The sequence below is a fragment of the Anguilla rostrata genome, unplaced genomic scaffold (genome assembly GCF_018555375.3).
Source record: "Anguilla rostrata isolate EN2019 unplaced genomic scaffold, ASM1855537v3 scaf0112, whole genome shotgun sequence".
Lineage (NCBI taxonomy): Eukaryota > Metazoa > Chordata > Actinopteri > Anguilliformes > Anguillidae > Anguilla > Anguilla rostrata.
This window is the reverse complement of record NW_026985681.1, coordinates 7306-15797: the sequence shown is the minus strand read 5'-3', so window position 1 is coordinate 15797 and position 8492 is coordinate 7306. Positions and strand designations below refer to the sequence as shown.

General features: G+C 39.7%; 1 long non-coding RNA gene across 1 annotated transcript; it reads right to left on the bottom strand.

Annotated features, from left to right (window-relative positions):
- Nucleotides 1-327: 327 nt before the first annotated feature.
- LOC135246269 (uncharacterized) lies at nucleotides 328-7723 on the bottom strand. The gene is made up of 3 exons (XR_010327586.1): nucleotides 7625-7723; nucleotides 1816-1957; nucleotides 328-434 (listed from the first exon to the last, which is right to left on the bottom strand). It is a non-coding gene; the product is annotated as an uncharacterized LOC135246269 (long non-coding RNA).
- Between the last annotated feature and the right edge of the window lie 769 nt (nucleotides 7724-8492).

The following is an 8492-nucleotide window of genomic DNA, read 5'->3' as shown; positions in this document are numbered from 1 at the left end:
TTAGTGGGATAGGCGGCAGGAAAAATAAGAATGAGAAGAAGAAAGAGAAGAAGAAAGAGAAGAAGAAGGAGAAAACGCAAAATCCCCTTAGTTTGGGGCTTTATTGTGTGGACATGTGAAGTTATTTATGAGTTCTGTTTGTTGAAATGGGGTCAGAATGTACAGAATTTAATGTTTTTAAGGGCTGAGTGTCTGTGGCTGTTGTGGTTATTTCTGTGTGGAACCTTGAAAAGTGCCAAACTCTCGGTGCTGTATAGGTATGGGGCATGCCCCCGCCAAGGCGTAACTTGGCGGGATGGCATACCTGCCATCCCAATCATTACCTTTGATCACCTGTGAACTCTCTTCTGAAGTTGATTGGACGAGGCATTGAATGATCACTCTTCATAGACAGACAGCTGGGTACAGGTGACCCTGCCCTCTCTACCGGGAGCCTGTGAACAAAACATGGAGACAGAGCTTCCAGTTAAACTCATCCTGTTACTGCAGCTCTAACTCACAGCACATGGAGACAGAGCTTCCAGTTAAACTCATCATCTTACTGCAGCTCTAACTCACAGCAAATGGAGACAGAGCTTCCAGTTAAACTCATCCTTTTACTGCAGTTCTAACTCATAGAACATGGAGACAGAGCTTCAATTTAAACTCATACTCTAACTGCAGCTCTAACTCACAGCACATGGAGACAGAGCTTCCAGTTAAACTCATCCTCTTACTGCAGCTCTAACTCACAGCACATGGAGACAGAGCTTCCAGTTAAACTCATCTTCTTACTGCAGCTCTCTAACTCACAACACATGGAGACAGAGCTTCCAGTTAAACTCATCCTCATACTGCAGCTCTAACTCACAGTACATGGAGATAGAGCTTCCAGTTAAACTCATCTTCTTACTGCAGCTCTAACTCACAGCACATGGAGACAGAGCTTACAGTTAAACTCATCCTATTAGTGCAGCTCTAACTCACAGCACATGGAGACAGAGCTTCCAGTTAAACTCATCCTCTTACTGCAGCTCTCTAACTCACAACACATGGAGACAGAGCTTCCAGTTAAACTCATCCTCTTACTGCAGCTCTAACTCACAGCACATGGAGACAGAGCTTCCAGTTAAACTCATCCTCTTACTGCAGCTCTAACTCACAGCACATGAAGACAGAGCTTCCAGTTAAACTCATCCACTTACTGCAGCTCTAACTCACAGCACAAGGAGACAGAGCAACCAGTTAAACTCATCCTCTTACTAAAGTTCTAACTCACAGCACATGGAGACAGAGCTTCCAGTTAAACTCATCCTCTAACTGCAGCTCTAACTCACAGCACAAGGAGACAGAGCAACCAGTTAAACTCATCCTCTTACTAAAGTTCTAACTCACAGCACATGGAGACAGAGCTTCCAGTTAAACTCATCCTCTTACTGCAGCTCTAACTCACAGCACATGGAGACAGAGCTTCCAGTTAAACTCATCCTCTTACTGCAGCTCTAACTCACAGCACATGGAGACAGAGCTTCCAGTTAAACTCATCCTCTTACTGCAGCTCTAACTCACAGCACATGGAGACAGAGCTTCCAGTTAAACTCATCCTCTTACTGCAGCTCTCTAACTCACAACACATGGAGACAGAGCTTCCAGTTAAACTCATCCTCTGGCTGCAGCTTAAACTCACAGCACATGGAGACAGAGCTTCCATTTAAACTCATCCTCTTACTGCAGCTCTAACACACAGCACATGGAGACAGAGCTACCAGTTAAACTCATCCTCTTACTGCAGCTCTAACTCACACCACATTAACTCTCTGATTCATGCATTTTTACCTCTTTCTCGCAAGGCCGTGGGTTCCATCGTCAGTCTCGGTCTTCTCTGAGGAACTCATTTTAGAAACAGCGCCCCCTGTCTCAGGACATCTGAACACACCAGATCAGATTCATAAGTGGGTTCTGACCCAAACTGGCAGACCTGTAAATATACACAAGAAGAACATGATAACGCACAGACATAATAATACACACAGACACACACATACATCAAATCTCATAGAACAGACAAATCTGGAAATTAACTGAGCTATAAACTTGTACAGCAATACAATTCCCTCCAAAATATTCTGCACCCATGATAACAATTACTAAGACCGTTGAATATAAAGATTACCAGATATAAAGATATAAAGAGGTATATTTTCATTGTCCAACATATGGAATATATTTAATGATATAATGGAAACTACCAAAATGACACATTTCTCAGATGATACAACAGTTTTACAAAAATTGAGCATCACAATTATTGGCACCCCTGTATTTGGTACTGTGTGCACCCTCCCTTTGCAGGGATAATGGCACTGAGTCTTTATACATAATGTCTCATAAGACCAGAGAACACTTTGGGAGGGATCTTAGACTCTTCCTCCACCCAGAATCTTTCCAGATCCTGATGTCTTTGTTGATCCGTGCTTATGGGCTGTGCTGTTCAATTGATTCACAGGTTTTCAGGGAGTTTCAGCAGTCTTTAGACTGTTGTAGCCATTGCACAATGATGCTTCTGCATCATTAACCTTTTTATTTGTGGATTTTAACATGAATTTGGGGTCATTGTCTTGCTGAAAGATCCACTAGTTTCAGTCTGCTGGCAGAGGTAGTCAGGTTTAGGGCTAAATTGTCCTGGTACTTGGGTAGAGTTCACAATGCTGCTTTCCTTAACAAGGGCCCCAGGACCAGTGAGCAGAGTAGCCCCATAACATTAAAGACCCACCACCGTATTTTTCTTTTCAGTATATGCATCCTTAAATCCATCCTACATCATATTCCTGGACATGGCTGTGAGGGGGCAGGAACCTCTCCCAGCATGCATTGGGCAAGAGGCAGGAAAAAACCCTGAACAGGTCACCAGTCCATCACAGGGCACACACACCATGCACTTACACACTCATACATTCAAGCAATTTAGTGTCTCCAATTAGCTTAACCTGCATGTATTTGGACTGTGAGAGGAAACCCATGCAGATATGGGATGAGAATATGCAAACTCCACACACACCACTATGCTGCCCTCCAGCAGTTTTAAACTTCTTCATTATTGCCCTCACAGTAGTAACTAGCATCTTCAGTTCATTTTTGATCCATTGCCTGATTTTCAAAGGTCAGCAACTTAATTTATTTGTCAGTTCTTTGTCTTTCTCTGTGGGAAGATGAAAATGGGTTTCAGAAGCAGGTTCTCAGTTTAATCCTCCAGTGAAACAGGAAGCCATGGAAGGCCACACGAGTTTCTCTTAATATTGGTGTAGATTTAGTTTGATTTTATTTTATTTATAGGAATCTTTAAGGGTGCAAATTATTTATATATATTTAGGAAATAACCCTACCTGAATCCAACCGTCACACTAGAGGGTGCCAGTTCCCCCAATCTGTTTGTTTTCTGTGCCTGTTTAGTGCTAATTAAGGTGCTGTGTCGCAAACATTTAATAGCCTGACCAGATTCACATTACAGGTATCTGTAACTGATTTATGACTAGTCAGAGCTAATTTAAGATATCCAACTGCATTTTCACTCATCAAAAAACATTTAAGATCTAATTACATTTTGCTAGTAAGATTGAAGTTACTTTCGCCATTCAGTTGTATGGGACCTCCAATTAAAAGATATCTACAATTCAGTTTTGACTATCCAAAACATGAATTCCAGATACTGTATCGCCATTTCAATTGTGACTAGTCATAACTCAAATTAGAGATATCTCCACTTTAGTTCTGACTACGTCATAAATTCAGTTAGATGCTTCATTCCTCCGGATTTAAGATAGTCAGGTAACGGGGACCAGGACCCAAACGCAGAGTGGGAAAACACCAGGAACTCCAAAAGGCAAATACAATCAAAGACTTTACTCTCATACAGGTAACAGAAAACAGGGAACAAAAACAAGGCCAGACAGTGCACTTTCAAAAACAAAAACAGCAGAATTTTCAAAAAAAAAAAAACACACAAGAAAACAGAACTCAGGGAGGGCAGAACTCACAGACAGAAACACAGGCAGAAACAGACAGGCAGATACTCTCAGGCAGAAACACAAGGAACCAGCACCCAAATCAGGGAAACAGAGAACTTAAATAGCCACAAAGATAACAAGACACAGGTGAACTCAAAGCACAATCAAACCAGAAAGAAAAACAATGATAGAATAATTGAAAACAATAATACAATTAACACAGGGGTAACTGAAGAGGGAGCAAACTGAAATACAAACTGAAGTACCGCCATCTGGTGGCCCAGAAAAGGAAAAAACAGAAACAGAAAAAGGCAGAATCCTGACAATATCTAAATGATCTTTTTGGATAACTGAATCTAAGATATTACTAGCCAAAATATGGCAAGCCATTTTAACATCTAATAACCTGTGCGGATTCACATTACAGATATTTGTCATTAATTTATGACTAGTCAAAACGCTAATTTAAGATATCTCTAATTATATTTTGACAAGTCAAAACGCTCATTAAAGATATTGCTAATTAGATTTTGACTAGTTTCGCCACTAAGTAGGCTACTATGTAACTCCAATTAAAGATATCTACAATTCAGTTTTGACTATCTAAAACGTGAATTCCAGATATCACCACTTAAACTATGACTCTTACCAAGTATGAAGCAGCCATTACCCATAGTCGGACACCGAGCAAAACCCCTGCCGTCAAGTCTAGTTTATGCATGTCTATGGTTAGAACCCCTGGTTCTCGCGCACCAATCAGAAGCCAGTACCCAGTGTTAGGAGGAAGTTGGACACGTTGCCAATGACGGACGCTTTTTCGCTATTTTCTTATAATAATGTGTGCCTGGCGGGGGCATGCCCCATACCTATACAGCACCGAGAGTTTGGCACTTTTCAGGGTTCCCCACAGAAATATCCACAACAGCCACAGACACTCAGCCCTTAAAAACATTAAATTCTGTACATTCTGACCCCATTTCAACAGACAGATCTCATAAACAACTTCACATGTCCACACAATAAAGCCCCAAACTAAGGGGATTTTGCGTTTTCTCCTTCTTCTTCTTCTCATTCTTATTTTTCCTGCCACCTATCCCACTAACAACATGTCTCCCCATTGGATATTTTACCGACACCAGCCAAATCTTCACCTACACGACCCAATCAAAAACTCGCATACACACACAAAATACCCATACCTTTTTACTCTGAAACATTTCCAGTTTAAACAGCTAGCCTGCCTGTGGCCTAGTGGGCAAGGTTACAGTCTTGGGAACATGAGGTCATAGGTTCAAGCCAAGCTAGGAACACATTTCTTTAACCTGCTTTTACCCTCACTAATAATTGTCTACTACTTCTCAATTATTGCTTTTGCACCATATCTACCCGCCGTTCACCGAACGTATACCGAACTGAACTGCATTATGACGTAGCCTACCGTCTGCACGTTCAGTTATTAACCGGCTACAATATTGCAAAGTCATATGGATTCAACGGGAGCTCTTCTGTGCTTACTGGCCTGTGTTCTTCTTTAAAACCATGTACAGGTTTGCTAATGATATTTCACGCATTGCATAGCTATGTCATGGTGCTGCACTAACAAAGTCACAGACTGGTAAACCTCCGGTTGAAGGATTGAATCCCGCCTCGCCCTCAGGCAGACAGTTTCCTCTTTTACACTAACGTTGTCTTACGCTTATATTTTCTTTACCAAAACTCACTCACGGCCACCCATATGCATTTCATGACGGCAAATGTATTCCTTTTATTAAAAAGTTACACCAGTTCACCGCTGTGCCATTTCAACTAACTATATTTCTTCACTTGGCTACTGTACAAAAACGTTTTATCAGCAAACGCCACGTTTCTACATTCATGTTACCTCGCCCTGTTCTCTATCTAGCCACATACAAACAATTACTACGTATGTACATTCTACAACTCCGCATTAAAACATTACATTTAAAATCATGACTCACTCATAATTACAATTACTACTGAACATGACAAAAGCACATCAGTGCAATAGATTACACGTTACTTAATCCTCCACTTCAACGACTGACATTTTATACAGACTGTTATATCTCATAAAAAACACGTTTTCAACGTACAAAAATGCCAAGTTACTCACACATACAAGACATACACCGTCTATAACTCATTCATTCAGACTGCCAAAATCCAGGCCTGCCATTAAAAGTATTGATATCCAAATTACGGTACTACAAGCAATATAGGCTATCGTGCCTCACCGAAATTAAATAAGATGTATTCCAAAGCAATGCTACCCAATATTTCCTCAATTCTTTCAAGTCACTTGGCCCTGTGTTTTGTAATCTTACCACTTTATAATGTCATGCACACTTTGTGTCAGATCAAAGTGTTGAATATTTCAAATTGCCTCATGGAACACATTGAAATTCATGTAGAAAACTGCTGGTCAGTAACTACAGGAAGCATATTTAAACATATGTTTACACTTGCTTCTGAACTTAATTTCAGTAAATGTACAAGTGATTGTATATTTGCTACGTACAATACATACTGCATGTAAAATACATATTGTACATACATACATAGAGAACTTCTTCATCCCCATGGGGACATTTCCCTCGCAGCATGTTACATTCACATTTACGAACAGACATTTATACCAAGAAACATACAATCATTCACGCAACAGAAAGGCTGGGCAGCAAAATACATACATACCAACACAAACTGGGCATACAGACGCCTATTCAGTCAATCTTGACTTTGAGAAAGCCATCCACACATATGTTCGGCCTGTCCATGTACTACATGCTTATACACACAGGGCCAAGTGACTTGAAAGAATTGAGGAAATATTGGGTAACATTGCTTTGGAATACATCTTATTTAATTTCGGTGAGGCAAGATAGCCTATATTGTTTGTAGTACCATAACTTGGCGTCATTTGGATATCAATACTTTTAATGGCAGGCCTGGATTTTGGCAGTATGAATGAATGAGTTATAGACGGTGTATGTCTTGTATGTGTGAGTAACTTGGCATTTTTGTACGTTGAAAACGTGTTTTTTATGAGATCATATGTACCGTTATCTGTGTTGTCTATTTTACCTGCTATGGACCTCTTTTTAAGATGAGTCTAGAATAAAGTTGAAATTAAATTAAATATAGAGTAATCTCTGCCTAATATAATCACTCCACTGTATATTTTGCCTCAATATTGCAAACCAATTAATGTGATTTAGTAATGGGAATGATTTCCTGTGAAACATAAAAGAATAAGTAACAACCTCTTAATTGTTTGATTAAAAACAAAATCCGGGTTTATACTGTAGCGTCAAAATGTCAACAACAAGCGACAAGTCCTGTGACCTCCGGCTCGCTAGGCTACCTCCTCACGAGGTAGAATTGGTCATGGCATATCAAAGATAGGCTACTGAAGTAAACTTTCTGAAAGGTTATTTCAATATTACTTTCTAGTCTAAATGGTATGTTCGGACTCCGTGTGAGCTCTTAGCTTATCAGGCTACGCATTAAACACACCATTTCATTGCCATTGTCAGTTTTTCTGAATTACGCTGGTTAATGCGATTATACTTGCAGATTCCCATTCCTCCCCGCAGCCCTTTACCTTCAGCTTCTCTTACCTCAGTTCCACTCCACAAACAGACTGTTTACTCCGTTTTTAATATTTAATTTAATTCATTCTTTCCTGGGGATTCTTTCTCGTCCGTTTTTAAAATGGCCGTTAAGTTTCAGTTTCTCTTTTGGATCGCATTTACTTAGGTTTACTGGCTCAACTGAGTGTTCGATGGGCGGAGTTTTATATATTTTGTACTGTTTATTACCTGCACCAGTCACTGTATTGAATAAGTCATGCAGAAGAAACAAATATTTAATCCATGTAGATCTTTGCCAAATTTTAGCACATACATATATCAGGCCTATTCAACAACTCGTGAATTATATTGATGTTGGGATTTAACGTCTCCTTCCAGCACGTTCTTGTTATCTTAGCAGATTCCTGGCACACTTAAGTGTTTTTGGGACCAGGACTTTGTTTCACGGTCTTTGTCTAAACTATTTAGCCAATCTAATATGCAGTAAAGTCATGTTTGGTGTTGTTGGAGAGCTAATATCATGAGCAGTTAGATGGTCTCATTCTATGTTGAGAATGTTGTCATTCAAAGTTTATGTTTCACATGAAAGTGAAACACCCATCACGGAAATTTAGCTATTCAGCTGTTACACCTGAAATTGTGAAAATGGCGACACTATGTTTGAACAATTGTCTGCATCCAGTGCTTTGGGTGCTGTTTGGAATAAAATTATTCTTATTCTTATTCTTATTATTCACAAATATGATTTTTACATTGTAAAATAAATGGTACTATTGTGCTTAAGTTTATGCAACCCACAGCCATACAGTACATGAATTGGGAAAATGTCTGGATAGTTTTGTAAGATTAAAAAATGTTTTAATAGGCCAAAATATTTGCCATTATTATATGTATT